Genomic DNA, 15,071 nt, shown 5'->3' with positions numbered 1-15,071 from the left:
CACACACACACACACACACACACAGAGAATAATGCTTTAGGACACTAATGATGTTTATCTGATGTCTTGATTTTCAGGGATAACTTATAGTTTATTAAATTAAGTTGGGTAAATGCAAAATGTAATTGATGATTTATTTAAAAAAAATTTTTTTGTGGGTCTGGGGGTGGAACCCAGGGGCATTCAACCTCTGAGCTACACCCCCTGCCCTATTTTTTATTCTTTATTTTGAAACCGGGTCTCACTGAGTTGCAGAGGGCCTCACTAAGTATCTGAGGCTGTCTGCGAACCGCGATCCTCCAGGTCTCAGCCTCCCGAATGCTGGGATTACAAGTGTGAGCCACCACGCCTGGCTGTAATTGATGCTTTAAATAATCTTGACTTTACAGGATCTAAAATAACATTTGAGTCTTATTAAGTGGGCTTCTAAATTGCCAGCATAGAGAAAAACAATATTGTAGAATGGCATTGTTTTGAGGGTTTTACTAAAAGACAACAAATGTTGCAGGAAATTAGGGTTCTGGCCATTGTTTAATTTTGTATACATTGCTTTGATGGGAACAATTATCTATTCCTTTACCTCAGCACCCTAAAAAATGAGAGACAATGATAAGTGAAATAAAACATTCCTTTACCATCTTTAGCTGATTGAGCTGCATGGAAAATTTCATATTCTCTAAAAAGAGAGGACAAGTTTTATCATTCCAGATGCTGAATATTCTGAGTTTTGTTCCCTTACTGGTCATTGACCTGGGAAAACTAGACACAGACTACAAGGGAAGTCAGAGACAGGCAACAATACGTGCTTCAGTTGCCACGGCACAGCCGGGTCCTAGGCATCAGAGTGCTGGCATTGTGTCTTGCTGACACTATCACAAATATCACATGTTTATCTGGTGGTTGTAACTAGGTGCCAGTTCTTCATTATGTCCATTATGCTGGTAAACATGAATAAATTCAATAGATGCATCCCATTTGTGGCCATGCATGAAACGGATGCCAGGCTGGCACAGTGAGAGAACCAAAAGCATGCTTTTACTTTTCCTCTGTCTCAGATGGGAAATGTCTCATCTGCCAAGGCTGCCAGCACCCCATTGAAAAAAAGTACCTAGTATTTTTCTGTGCCTGAGTTTGGTAGTATAATTTAAGAGACAGAGGAGATGGCCGTCAGGAGAAAGGTAAACAATGACACTATTTTACAGCTGGATGTTTGACGTGAGCAAAGGATCTAAAGTTTGTATTAAGGACAAATGCAAAGGTATGCCAGCAAGGTATGCCAGAAGGCCACACTGACAAATATTTGTCATACCACCAGAGCTCAGAAACACAAAAGAAAACTCAACAAATAAAAGGAGATATTTGTGAGCATGATGGGATATTATAATAAAGTTAAAAGTAAGTGGGAAATGCTTTTAAGTGGAAAAAAAATTGTATGGGAAGATTTTAGTATAAGAGACTGAGATAATATCTCAATCTTCATAGGGGAAAAAAGTACAAAAATCAGAGGGTTAAGCAAGTCCCAGAGGGTTTGGTGAAGTTTCAAGTGATTTGTAAAGAATAAGATACATAAGCCGGGCGTGGTGGCGCATGCTTGTAATCCCAGCATTCGGGAGGCTGAGACCTGGAGGATCGCAGTTCGCGGACAGCCTCAGCTACTTAGTGAGGCCCTCTGCAACTCAGTGAGACCCGGTTTCAAAATAAAGAATAAAAAATAGGGCAGGGGGTGTAGCTCGAAGGTCAAAATCCACTGGGTTCCATCCCCAGACCCGCAAAAAAAAAAAAAAAAAAATAAGATATATAAAAATCTGGGTGTACTAGCCCTGTTTGGTGGTGCACACTTGTAATCCCAGCATTTGGGAGGCTGAAACCAGAGGATCACGGTTCACAGCCAGCCTCAGCTACTTAGTGAGGTCCCTTGCAACTCAGTGAGACCCGGTTTCAAAATAAAGAATAAAAAAATAGGGCTGGGAGTGTAGCTCGGAGGTATAATGCTCCTTGGCTCCATCCCCAGTATCGCAAAAATAAATAAATAAATAAATAAATAGGATAAAATAAAAATTAAAAATAAAAAGCTGGGTGTGGTGGCACAGGCTTGTAATTCCTCTACATGGGAATCTGAGACTTGTGATACTTGCAAGAAGGATCACAGGTTGGCAGCCAGCCTCAGCAACTTTGTGAGGCCCTTCACAACTTAGTGAGTCACTGTTTCAAAATAAAACATGCTTTTGGCTCGGAGGAGGTCAAGGTGCAACTTTCTTAGGTCATCCTGTGTCTGGGTTCATCTGATACCAGCCACCTCCACCATGCCACCCAAGTTCGACCCCAATGAAATCAAAGTCATGTACCTGAGGTGCACTGGTGGCAAGGTTGGCACCATGCCTGCCCTGGCCCCCAAGATCGGCCCCCTGGGTCTGTCTCCAAAAAAGGTTGGTGATGACATTGCCAAGGCAACTGGTGAGTGGAAGGGCTGAGGGTCATCGTGAAGCTGACTGTTCAGAAAAGACAAGCCCAGATTGAAGTGGTACCTTCTGCCTCTTCCCTGATCATCAGAGCTCTCAAGGAGCCGCCCAAAGACAGGAAGAAGCTTTAAACATTAAACACAGTGGAAATATCACTTTTGATGAGATTGTCAACATTGCCTGACAGATGTGACATTTAGCTAGAGAACTTTATGGAACCATCAAAGAGATCCTGAGGACTGCCCAGTTGTGGGCTGCAATGTTGATGGTTGCCACCTTCATGACATCAACAGTGGAACAGTACCATGTCAGGTCAGTTAATATACAAAGGAAAATATATCAATAAAAGTTCATCTGATATAAATAAATAAATGAATAAATAAATCATTAAAAATAGGGCTGGGGTATATCTCAGAGGTAGAATACCTCTGGATTTAATTCCCAGTACCTAAAAAAAAATACATAAAACATATTTTGAGTAGCCAGATGTGGCAGTGCATACATGTAATTCCAGTATTTGTGAGGTTAAAGAGAATAATTACAGGTTGACAGCCATCTTCAGCAACTTAGTGAGAAACTGTTTCAAAATAAAACATACAATAGGGCTGGAAGTAAAACTCAAAGGTAATATGCTGGTACTGGAAAAGTGCTCCAGTCATGATTTCCAATAAAAATGAAAAATGTCAGAGCCTGGATACTATGTATGCACTCAGGCAAAGAAAAACACAGCTTTTCCCGTTACACTTGCTTGTAATCCCAGCATTTGGGAGGCTGAGACAGGAGAATCACATGGGTTCAAAGCCAGTCTCAGCTACTTAGTGAGGCTTTCAGCAACTTAGTGAGACCCTGTTTCCAAATAAAGTATAAAAAAGGTCTGGGAGTATAGTCCGGAGGTAGAAAAAAGCCTCTGAGTTCCACCCCCAGTACCACCAAAATAAATAAATAAATAAATAAAGACTGAAAAATAGAGCTGAGGTGTAGCTCAGAGGTAAAATGTCCCTGGGTTCCATCCCCAGTACCGGAAAAAAGAAAAATAGGACTGAGGTATAGCTTAGAGGGAGAAGGCCCCTGGGTTTGACCCCTAGTACCACTAAATAAATAATAAATAAATAAATAAATAAATAAATCAAGAGCCTTATGCTTTGCTCTTAGAGATTACATACATCTGTACTGGCTGTAATTAGTGTCTGTTCCTCTCCTCCTCTTTGTTTTTTTTTTTTTTTTTTTTTTTTTTTTTGCGGGTCTGGAGATGGAACCCAGGGGCATTTGACCTCCGAGCCACACCCCCTGACTTATTTTTATTCTTTATTTTGAAACAGGGTCTCACGAAATTCTGGAGGGCCTCACTAAGTAGCTGAGGCTGTCCACGAACCGCGATCCTCTGGTTTCAGCCTCCCAAATGCTGGGATTTGCAAGCGTGCGCCACCACACCTGGCTTCTCTCCTCTTCTTTGTGACCTGGCCTTGGTGTGTGGAATGTGAACTCAACTTGTTACTTCAAAGCGCCCATAATTGACAGGCAACTGATGCAGCCCAATACAACAAAGGCAGAAAAATAGGTTATTGACCCTTGTTCTTAGTGAGTACACTGTCCAGAGACAAGAAGGTCCCACCCGCCTAGGAAATATGTTACTAGCCTGTTGTCTTGGTAACACCAATAAGAGCATACCAACAACTACAAAAAACTTGGAGAGGAGAGACAGAGTTCCATTGTTGGTCTCTCCAGTCTGTCTTCCAAGCACACTGCTCTTCTTATCTCCCCTTTCTATTTCCTACTAGCTTGTAATAGATTTGTTTAAGCTGCAACAAACCTGTCTATGAGTTTTAATTTCTTGATTCAACATATCTGTTTGAATTGAGGAAAAGAGCCCATAGCGCCCATGCAACCATAACGTTAGAATGCCCCTGGGTTCACTCCCCAGTACCAACAAAAAATAAAAATAAAAAATAAAAGAATTTTTGAGTGTGTCACAAGGTTGATTATGAGCTGGGTGTAGTGGCCCATGCTTGTAATCCCAGCATTTGAGAGGCTGAGACAGGAGGATCACAGGTTTGTAGCCAACCTCAGCTACTTAGGTCCTCTGCAACTTAGTGAGACCTTGTTTCAAAATAAAGAATAGAAAATAGGGCTGGGGGTGTGGCTCAGAGGAAGAATGCTCTGGGTTCCATCGCCAGTACCGCGAAAATATTAATAATAAATAAATAGATTGGTGAAACTGACCTTCTGGGTGTCAACAACTAAGACTTAAAAAACAATCAGAAGATAAAAACATTAAGGAGACCACCACACCCAGCTGCAATGATAAATTCTAACTATTCGTCACTGGTAAATTCCTATAATTGTGCCAGCCACTGTCTCAGGCACTGTGGCATAGAGATTCACAGGACAGGTGTCTGCTGTTATGGAACCAGTCAACTAGGAATGATAGTAGGATAAGAAATTGCATAAGAATTTCAGATTGTGAAAGGTGGCATGAGTTAAGTTCTTTTCTTGTGTGTGTGGTACTGGGGGTGGAATCCAGGGGCTTTTCTACCTCCAGGCTATACTCCCAGACCTATTTTATAATTCATTTGGAAACAAAGTCTCACTGAGTCACTGAGAGCCTCACTAAGTAGCTGAGGCTGGCTTCAAACCTGCGCGATCCTCCTGTCTCAGTCTCCCAAGCATTGGGATTACAAGCATGAGCCACCATCCCCGGCATGAGTTAAGTCCTAAATGTGAGAAATAGTCATTCTAGGTAGAAAACAGACTGAGGGATTAAAAGTAAATGCTGCAAGATCTGGCGGGCAGGGAATACAGGCTTGATGTAGGGGAGTGGCAGAGGAGAGAATGACTGGATTCATCTCGGGGAAGTTTCTGTGATGGCCTGGGCACTGTGAAATATACTGTGGACTGAGGGAATTTTTTTTTCTTTTTGGTGGTACTGGGGTTCCTGGAAGCCCTTCTACCTCTGGGCTACACTCCCAGACCTACTTTTTTTAAAAAAATATATTTTTATTTGGAAAAAGGGTCTCTTAAGCCAGTGGGGCTGGCTTCGAACCTGTGTGATCCTCCTGTCTCCGCCTCCCAAGCACGGGGATTACAAGCGTGCAGCACCACGCCTGGCAGACTGAGGGAATTTTGAGGGCCTTCAGTTCCTCTGGCATAAGCACCTTGCCCACACATAGTAAGCTGTGAATACAGCTCTTTTCTATCAGGTTTCCATTCTATTTTAGGATATTGGGAGGAGGAGACTCTGGAAGAGGGATCCTCAGGGAGCTGGTAGGAGAGGAATCATGTACCATCTTCCTTACTGTACAACTGAAACCATCTCACGGAGAGGACTCTGGTGGGTTAAAGGTCTTCAGTGAACACATTCCCAACTTCCCTTGATGAACCAATTCACCAGTTCCAGTAACCAATTAATCATAGAGTGGTGATGTCTTAATGTTTCATCAGACTGTTAAGATAAACTAGATTCTCCAAGCAGTGTGCCTTCCAGTCACATCTAAGGCTTAATTTGGACACTGACAAGGAGATAAATGTTCTTTATGGTACTTTAACATACAGACGAGTCATCCTTTAAAATTACTAAGCTGCCTGTTCGTAAAAAGATCCTCTTTGCTGGTTGCCTTTGAGAAGCTCTGACTTCTAAAGACAGATCAGATAGAAAGGAGACAGGCGGATCGTGCAGGTTCGAAGCCAGCCATGCTGGCTTAAGAGACCCTATTTCCAAATATAAAAAAGTATAAAATAAGTCTGGGAGTGTAGCACGTAGGTAGAAGGGATTCTAGGTACCCCGGTACCACACACACAAAAAAAGAAAGTAGTTGTCCCTTTTACTGTCTGGTCCCTTTTGCCTCTGGACTTCTGTCCCCTCACAGTCTTAGCAGGAGTGTTCTCTTGAGTTTTTAATCTCTTTCTCTCTCTTTCTTTCTCTCTCTCTCTCTCTCTCTCTCTCTCTCTCTCTCTCTCTGTGGGTCTGGAGATGGAACCCAGGGGCATTTGACCTACAAGCTATACCTCCTGTCCTGCCCTATTTTTTATTTATTTTGTTGTTGTTGTTGATGTTGTTTTTTTGGTGGTACTGGGGGTAGAACCCAGAGGCTTTCTACCTCCAGGCTATACTCCCAGACCTATTTTATATTTTATTTGGAAACAGGGTCTCACTAAGTTGCTGAGAACCTCACTAAGTAGCTGAGGCTGGCTTCGAACCTGTGCGATCCTCCTGTCTCAGCCTCCCAAGCGCGGGGATTACAAGCGTGCGCCACCACGCCTGGTTTATTCTTTATTTTGGAAACACGGTCTCACTAAGTTGCAGAGGGCCTCACTAAGTAGCTAAGGCTGTCCTCGAACAGAGATCTTGCAGCCTCAGCCTCCCAAATGCTGAAATTACAAGCCTGCACCACCAGGCCCAGTTAGTTTTTAATCTCTTTTAGGAATGCAAAGCCTTGTGATCATTTTTATCTGCTCTTTAGAAATTTTTTCTAAAAGTTGTTTCATATAGGAATTGTGATCGTTAATTTGTATTATTTTGTTTTTTATTTTTGTCTTTTTTGTATTGGGGCATTTGAGCTTTCAAAATGTTTAAATTTTTTTCTTTTCTTTCTTCTTTTTTTTTTTTTTGGTGGTACTGGGGTTCCTGGAAACCCTTCTACCTTTGGGCTACACTCCCAGACCTATTTTTATATATTTTTGGAAACAGGGTCTCTTAAGCCAGCGCAGCTGGCTTCGAACCTGCATGATCCTCCTGTCTCATCCTCCCAAGCGTGGTGATTACAAGCGTGCGCCACCATGCCCGGCCCTTATGGCATTATTTTAAGCCCAAATTTATTTATTTATTTTTTGGTGGTACTAGGGGTGGAACACAGAGGCCTTCTACCTCCGGGCTGTACTCCCAGACCTATTTTATATTTTATTTGGAAACAGGGTCTCACTAAGTTGCTGAGAGCCTCACTAAGTAGCTGAGGCTGGCTTTGAACCTGTGCGATCCTCCTGTCTCAGCCTCCCAAGAGCAGAGATTACAGGTTTTCACCACCACACCTGGCCAAATTGAAAATGTTAAATAAAAAGCCGGGCATAGTGGCGCACACTTGTAATCCCAGCATTTAGGAGGCTGAGACCTGGAGGATCGCGGTTTGCGGACAGCCTCAGCTACTTAGTGAGGTCCTCTGCAACTCAGTGACCCTGGTTTCAAAATAAAGAATAAAAAATAGGGCAGGGGGTGTAACTCGAAGGTCAAATGCCCCTGGGTTCCATCCCTAGACCTGCCCAAAAAAAAGTTAAATAAAGTGAAATGCTAGGTAATGGAAATTTAAAAGTCAATTGTATTATTTCTATTGCCTTTATGTTCAATATTATATAAACCCAGTAGGTTTTATTTATTTATTTTTGTTTGTTTATTTTGGTGGTACTAGGGGTGGAACCCAGAGGCTTTCTACCTCCAGGCTATACTCCCAGACCTATTTTATATTTTTATTTTGGAAATAGAGTCTCATTAAGTTGCTGAGAGCCTCACTAAGTAGCTGAGGCTGGCTTCGAACCTGTGTGATCCTCCTGTTTCAGCCTCCCAAGTGCGGGGATTACAGGCATGCGCCACCACACCCGGCTAAACCCAGTAGGGTTTAAAGTATGTTAAAAATAAAAAGCAGGGGAGAGAGGGCACCAAGTATAGTTTAAATGTATACCATTTATGTTCAATAAAAAATTTGTTTAAAAAAAAAGCAGTATTTGAAACTGGAAAAAAAAAAAAAAAGCTAAGCAGAGCCAGGTGTGGTGACACATGCTTGTAATCCCAACACTTGCGAGGCTGAGACATGAGGATCATAGGTTCGTGGCCAGCCGCAGCTACTCAGGACCTCTGCTACTTAGTGAGACGCTGTTCCAAAATAAAGAATAAAACATAGAGCTGGGAGTATAGCTCAGCGGTAGAATGTCCCTGGGCTTAATCCTCAGTACTGAAAGGAAAAAAAAAAAAAAGCTAAGAAAAAACACCCAGTATTTTGGCCCCAGTCCTCCAAGGTCAAATAGGACCCAGGGATGAACCTTGACAAAGACCCCTGCAACTCTAATAAGTCATCTGACCTCCCCAAACAAGGAAGTCATGAAGGCCCCAAAGACTGGGAGCTAACATTATATATTCTTCAAAAGAGGAGGGTCATCCGACAGGAAAATGTCCTCTGTGCTTCAAATGAAACCAAATAGTTGATAAGTTGGGTCTCTCCCCCATGTGATTTCGCAGCAGAATCCCAGAGGCAGAGATATCGCAAGACTCCAGGTGCCTGAGACTCCAAACAACCCGAGACTACAGATGTCGCGAGAATCAGCATGCCTATAAAACACCAATGCCTCTGATCCACCACGTGACTCAGCCGCCGATCAGGACTATGCGCAACTCTCCAGACGTGTGGCCCATCGGTCCCTTCTCCCACAGCTGGTTGACTCTCTGGAGGGTACCAGGTCCGAATAAAACAGCAGTCTCTGATAACCCAGTGGGTGTTTTTACCTCCCTCCTAAACCCCCTAACTCTATTTTCAAATATTCAGTAGTCAGCAAGTCTGTGACCTGTCCTGGCAGATGGCACAACTGGTAGAGGCAAAGCTCACCAAGTCCCTAAGAATAACGCTGAGGAGCCTTTACTCACTTTAAGAGCAAAAATGTTAGAAAAACTTGTGTTTGCCCAACATGGGGCTATTTGCCTGTTTTTGAATACCCAGCAGAACAGTATAACCAGAGCCAAACGTGCTATTTCAAGGGTAACAAAATGAGTTATACTGAAGCCATTTATATAGTATTTACTCCTGCCTTGTTGTTAACTGCTAACTTACTCCTGGGACACCTTTCCTTCCTTCTTTCTTTCTTTCTTTCTTTCTTTCTTTCTTTCTTTCTTTCTTTCTTTCTTTCTTTCTTTCCTCCTCCTCCTCCTCCTCCTCCTCCTCCTCCTCCTCCTCCTCCTCCTCTTCCTCCTCCTCCTCCTGCTGCAGTACTGGGGATGGAACCCAGGGGCATTCTACCTCTGAGTTATACCCCCAGCCCTATTTTCCTATTTTTTATTCTTTATTTTGACACAGGGTCTCACTGAGTTGCAGAGCCTAAGTAGCTAAGACCAGCTGTAAATCAAAATCCTTCGGTCTCAGCTTCCCTAATGCTGGGATTACAAGCATGTGCCACCACGCCCAGCTCTCTGGGACACCTTTTCACACTTATTCTTTGGGCAAATCTTTAAGCAATCCTTGCAAAAAGGCAAATAGGGAAATGGGGTTCTGAAAGGTGAACTAACTTGCACAAGGTCACACCATCTTTAAGTGCCTGAGGAGGAAGCAATTAGCAGCCAACTCTTGTCTGGTTTTCTTCAGAAACATAAAAGAAGTGAATTTAGAAGCCATTAGTCAATTCCCAGCCCTGAGAGCTTCCCACAGTTTCCGGGCTTATCCATACTGAACCTGGGCACTAAGCCAAACAAGAACCATCAAGTATGTCTCAGGTGCTTGGCCTCCATCCAAGCCTAGCCTCTTGTTTCTCCCAGAAAGGGGCTCTGGGATCTCTCCTTGTATTCTAATAAATAATTCCTTTTGCAGTCTTTGGACACAATTGCATTCAACTCTCTTCCCCAAATAGTATTAAATTTCAAAGAAGACTAAACTCTCTTACTACACTTGATCTTAGCCAAAAGTCTGAGAACTGAACTCTCTTACTAGCAGGAATCTTTTTTTTTTTTTTTTTTTTTTTCTGCGTTTGGGGATGGAACCCAGGGGCATTTGACCTCCAAGCTACACCCCCTGTCCTATTTTTATATTCTTTATTTTGAAACAGGGTCTCACTAAGTTGTAGAGGGCCTCACTAAGTAGCTGAGGCTATCCGCGAACTGCAATCCTCCAGTCTCAGCCTCCCGAATGCTGGGATTACAGGCGTGCGCCACCATGCCCGGCTCACTAGCAGGAATCTTTATACTTATGATTATTATTTCCCTGGAGGACACCAGACTTACCCAATTAAAGAAGGAAAGAAATCTACCATTTATGGTATCTTATTTAATCCTCACCACAAGCCAGGCATGGTGGCGCATGCTTGTAATCCCAGCATTTGGGAGACTGAGATAGGAGGACTGAGGTTTGGGGACAGCCTCAGCTACTACTTAGTAAGGAGCTTTACAACTCAGTGAGACCCTGTTTCAAAATAAAGAATAAAAAATAGGGCTGGGGGTGTAGCTCGGAGGTAGAATGACCCTGGGTTATATCTCCAGTCCCGCCCCCCCAAAAAAAACCCTTAATCCTTACCACAACACGTAGAGCAGCACTTACAGTCCATCTTGTAGATGAGGAAATGGAGTTGTAAAGAGGTAAGTGACTTGTCTGGGTCACTCAACCAGCTGGTAAGGAATGGGGCTGGAAATCAAAACCAAGTCTGTTTGGAGTTAGCCATCTGTGTTTGGCTTTTTCATATCCCAGAGTTATGCTGTCCAGTATGGTAGCCACTAGCCATATATGATGAGTTAAACTTAAATTAATTAAAATTGAGTAAACAGGCCATGTTTGGTGGCACATATTGTCTCCATCCTTGAAAGGCCGAGACAGGAGGATTGCAGGGGTTCGTGGCCACCCTCAGCAATTTAGCGAGACCCTGTATCCAAATAAAAATAAAACAGGGCTGAAAGTCTAGCTCAGAAATAGAATCTTATTCATCCCTGGTACCAAAAAACAAAACAAAACAAAAAGGAAAAACAATGCCATATCATAGTCTCTGCCGCACCATAAGAGATAGATCTTGTAATGTTGTTCAGTTGCCCTGAGGTCCTGAGTCAAGTGACCTCCTGCCTCACTCTCCTAAGTAGCTTGTGTGTCACCATGCCCCACTGCCCTGCTTCATTGTTTTAATTTTCAGTTCCTTAAAGCAGCATCTTTTCTGAGGAAAGCCATACTCTCTAATCCTTTTATCTGAACTATTTGTTCATACTACTTTATGAGCCGTGTGTGTGTGTGTGTGTGTGTGTGTGTGTGTGTGTGTGTGTGTGTGTGGTACTGGGGATGGTGAGACAAGAGAATCACAGGTTTTCCACCTCCGGGCTATACTCCCAGACCTTTTTAATATTTTATTTGGAAACAGGGTCTCACTAAGCTGCTGAAAGCCTCCCTAAGTAGTTGAGGCTGGCTTTGAACCTGTGCGATCCTCCTGTCTCAGCCTCCCAAGCACGGGGATTACAAGTGTGTGCCACCACGCCTGGCTTAAACTGAACTATTTTGAACAATGATGGGTAGGGGAAAAGTGTGGGCTAAAAGAGGAAGGAAAGTAAACTGAGGCTCAAAGCATGATTCAGACTTTAGTATCTTTTTGTTACATCTTTTGCTACACAAAAAACCTTGATATCTCAATGGTTCAAGATAATAAAAGTTCATTTTTTTTGGTCTGATATATACATATGTATTTGGTGGTACTGGGGATGGAATCCATGAGCCTTCCACCTCTGGGCTATACCCCCATATCTATTTTATTTTTTATTTTGGAAATAAGGTCGCACTATATTGCTGAGATCCTTGCTGAGTTGCTGAGACTGGCTTTGAACCTGTGATCCTTCTGTCTTAGCCTCCCAAGTACTGAGATTACAAGCATACACCGCCAAGCCGGGCTCTTGTCTGATTTAAATTGTCAAAGTTGATTGGTTTCCTGGTCAACTATTCTCTAAAAGGGATTTTATTTATTTACTTTTTTTTTTTTGGTGGTGGTACTGGGGTTCCTGGAAGCCCTTCTACCTCCGGGCTACACACCCACGGGCTACACTCCCAGACCTATTTTTTAACTTTATGTGGAAACCGGGTCTTTTAAACCAGCGAGGCTGGCTCCAAACCAGTGCGATCCTCCTGTCTCCGCCTCCCAAGCGCCGGGATTACAAGCGTACGCCACCATGCCCGGCTCAACTTATTTACTTTTTTATTTTTATTTTTTGCAGTACTAGAGGTTAACCCCAGGTGCATTATACGTTTGAGCTACACCCTAGCTTTTTTTTTTTTTTTTTTTTTTTTTTTTGCGGGTCTGGGAATAGAACTCAGGGGCATTTGACCTTCCTGCTACATTCCCTACCCTATTTTTTACTCTTTATTTTGAAACAGGGTCTCACGAAGTTGCAGAGGGCCTCACTAAGCAGCTGAGGCTGGCCATGAACCTGCAATCCTCCTGTTTCAGCTTCCCAAGTACTGGGATTACAAGCGTGCACCACCACTCCAGGCTAAAGGGGGTTTTACTCATTCAGGATTCTCTGACTTTGCAGCTCAGCCATCTCTGGGACTTTAGAATCCTTTAAAATTATTAGTTAATTAATCAAATAATTTATTGGCACTCAGAATTTAATCCAGGGGCATTATACCTCTGAGTATATCCCCAGATCCTTTTATTTATTTATTTATTTGTTTGTTTATTTATTTATTTATTTATTTTTGTGGTACTGGGAATGGAACCTAGAATCATTCTATCTCTGAGCTACACTCCCAGCCCTATTTTTTGTTCTTTATTTTGAAACAGGGTCTCACTGAGTTGCCAAGAGCCTCACTAAGTAGCCATGGCTGTCCACCACGCCCGGCTTCTCAGCCCTTTTTAAAAAAAAACTTATTTTTGAAATGGAGTCTTGCTCAGTCACTGAGGCTGGCCTCAGATCTTCAATCCTTCTGTCTCAGCCCACCAAGAACTGGGATTACATATATTAATCTCTGGCTGGTTCTGGTGGTGCATACCAGTCATCTCAACAACTGCAGCACCTGGGGGAGGAGAATTGAAAGTTCAAGCCCAGCCTGGACAACTTAATAAGTCCCTGTCTCAAAATGAAAAAAAAAAAAAAAATAGGGCTGGGGATGTAGCTGAGTGGAGAATGCCCTTGAATTCAATCCCAGGACTGCTAAACAAACAAGCAGAATTATGACTCTCTTATGGAAAACGGATTGGCAGGACAGAAAGAACAGCAGCCAGGAGGTGGCGTTGAGGGAGGCCCGGGCTGCTTGGCATGGTGGCATTGAAGATGGAGGAATGTCTGAGAGGCGGAGCACGAGATGCAGCAACTGATTGCACGTGAGGCGTGGAGGGCAGAGAAGACGCCAGAAGATTCTTCAGCGTCTGGCTTGCGTCACTGGGTGGAGGTACTCAGCCCAAGTCACTGAGGCACTCAGTAGCTATTTGAGACAGGAGTCAGGTAATGATGTGAAAGTACATTAGGAAAGGCAGACAGTTGTTGAAATTGCAGGGCGTGACCCAAAGCACCGTGTTCCATTTTACAGATGGTGTGTGTGTGTGTGTGTGTGTGTGGTGTGTATGTGTGTCTGAACCCATGGACATTTTACCTCTGAGCCACACCCCCAAGCCCTATTTTATTTTTTATTTTGCAACAGAGTCTCACTAAATTTCTAAGAGCCTCGTTAAGCAACCGAGGCTGACCTCGAACCTGCCATTCCCCTATCTCAGCCTCCCAAATACTGGGTTTACAGATGTGAGCCACCACGCCCGGCTTGTAGATGGGGAAATTGAGGCGCGCGATACTAGGGACTGGAGTCAGGCCACTGCGGGATGGACGCCTCCCCTTAGATGATAAAAAGCCCAGTGAGCATCCTGCACCTGCTGAGCGCCATAACAGAAGTTACCCCGCCCCGCCCAGCCGGCTGCCCTGGCTGTGGCCCGGGTCCCAATAAAGTTATTGAAATTGACACGGGTTGCTAAGGAAGTGGGTCGCCGAGCCGGGTTGCTAAGGAAGTGAGCGGCAGCCGTCCTCCCCATCCGGGGCAGCAGGGAATGGCTGAGCCTGGGGCTCGCCGCCGCCGCCGCCGCCGCCGCCGCCGCCCGCCCCCGGCTCCGGCCGCAGGTGAGTCGGGAGGGCAGGTGCCGCCGGGCAGGCCGAGATCTCCGGCCACTTGGCGTTTTCCTGGCTGCCGGTACCGGCGCCGCGCCCGGCTTTGCCGCCACGAGAACGGGAGCATCCCTCCTCTGCTCTGCTTCTGGGCATCCTTTGGCGGTCCTGACCGCCTGGTTGCTCGTCCCCCAGGCGGGGTCGCACCCCCAACCCAGACGCGGCCGCCCAGGGTCGCTGCCCCCGCACGGCCCGGAGCCTTGGGCAGGGCCCCAGCTCAGAAGAGGGGGCCGGGAAGCCAGAGCGCTGTCCCTGCCTCTCCGTGTGACCTTGGCCAGATCCCTTCCCTTCTCTGGCCTTAGTTGACTTGTTCGTCCGATGTGGTCCTAACACTTGATACGGAGTGGTTACTATGAGATGTGCATTTAAAAGCGCCCTAAATGGAAAGAGGGACAATTCTTAGGGCACACCGGCACAGGGGCCGAGAGTCCTGTCTGAAGTCTGGTTTGAGGCGGCATCTCCACTTAGTAACTGTGTAGCCATGGGCGAGGTGATCCCTAGAAGTCCTCTTTCCTTACTTCCAAAATGTGATCGTGCCACTGTGGAAAGGCAGTGAGACAGTAGCTTGGTGCATGGTGAGTGCTTAACAAATTATTGTGAAGTAGCTGGGATGGGAGGGAGATGACTGGGACAAGGTGTGTAGTATGCCAGATGGTGTGTGTATTCCTACCAGAGTAGGACCCCAGTTTCCTGTGACCCCAGTTTCTGCAAGTAGAACTGGTAGAAGAAACCCTGAGATCAAATACTTGTAG

General features: G+C 44.5%; 1 pseudogene across 1 annotated transcript; it reads left to right on the top strand.

Moving 5' to 3' along the window:
• Nucleotides 1-2,303: 2,303 nt before the first annotated feature.
• On the top strand, nucleotides 2,304-10,915 carry LOC308277374 (large ribosomal subunit protein uL11-like; annotated as a pseudogene). Its single transcript has 2 exons — nucleotides 2,304-2,771; nucleotides 10,886-10,915. The product of its transcript is annotated as a large ribosomal subunit protein uL11-like (transcript).
• The last annotated feature ends 4,156 nt before the right edge of the window (nucleotides 10,916-15,071 follow it).

This window comes from Muscardinus avellanarius (assembly GCF_963383645.1).
Source record: "Muscardinus avellanarius genome assembly, chromosome: 19".
In the NCBI taxonomy this organism is placed as follows: Eukaryota; Metazoa; Chordata; class Mammalia; order Rodentia; family Gliridae; genus Muscardinus; species Muscardinus avellanarius.
This window is presented reverse-complemented; position numbering and strand designations above follow the sequence as displayed.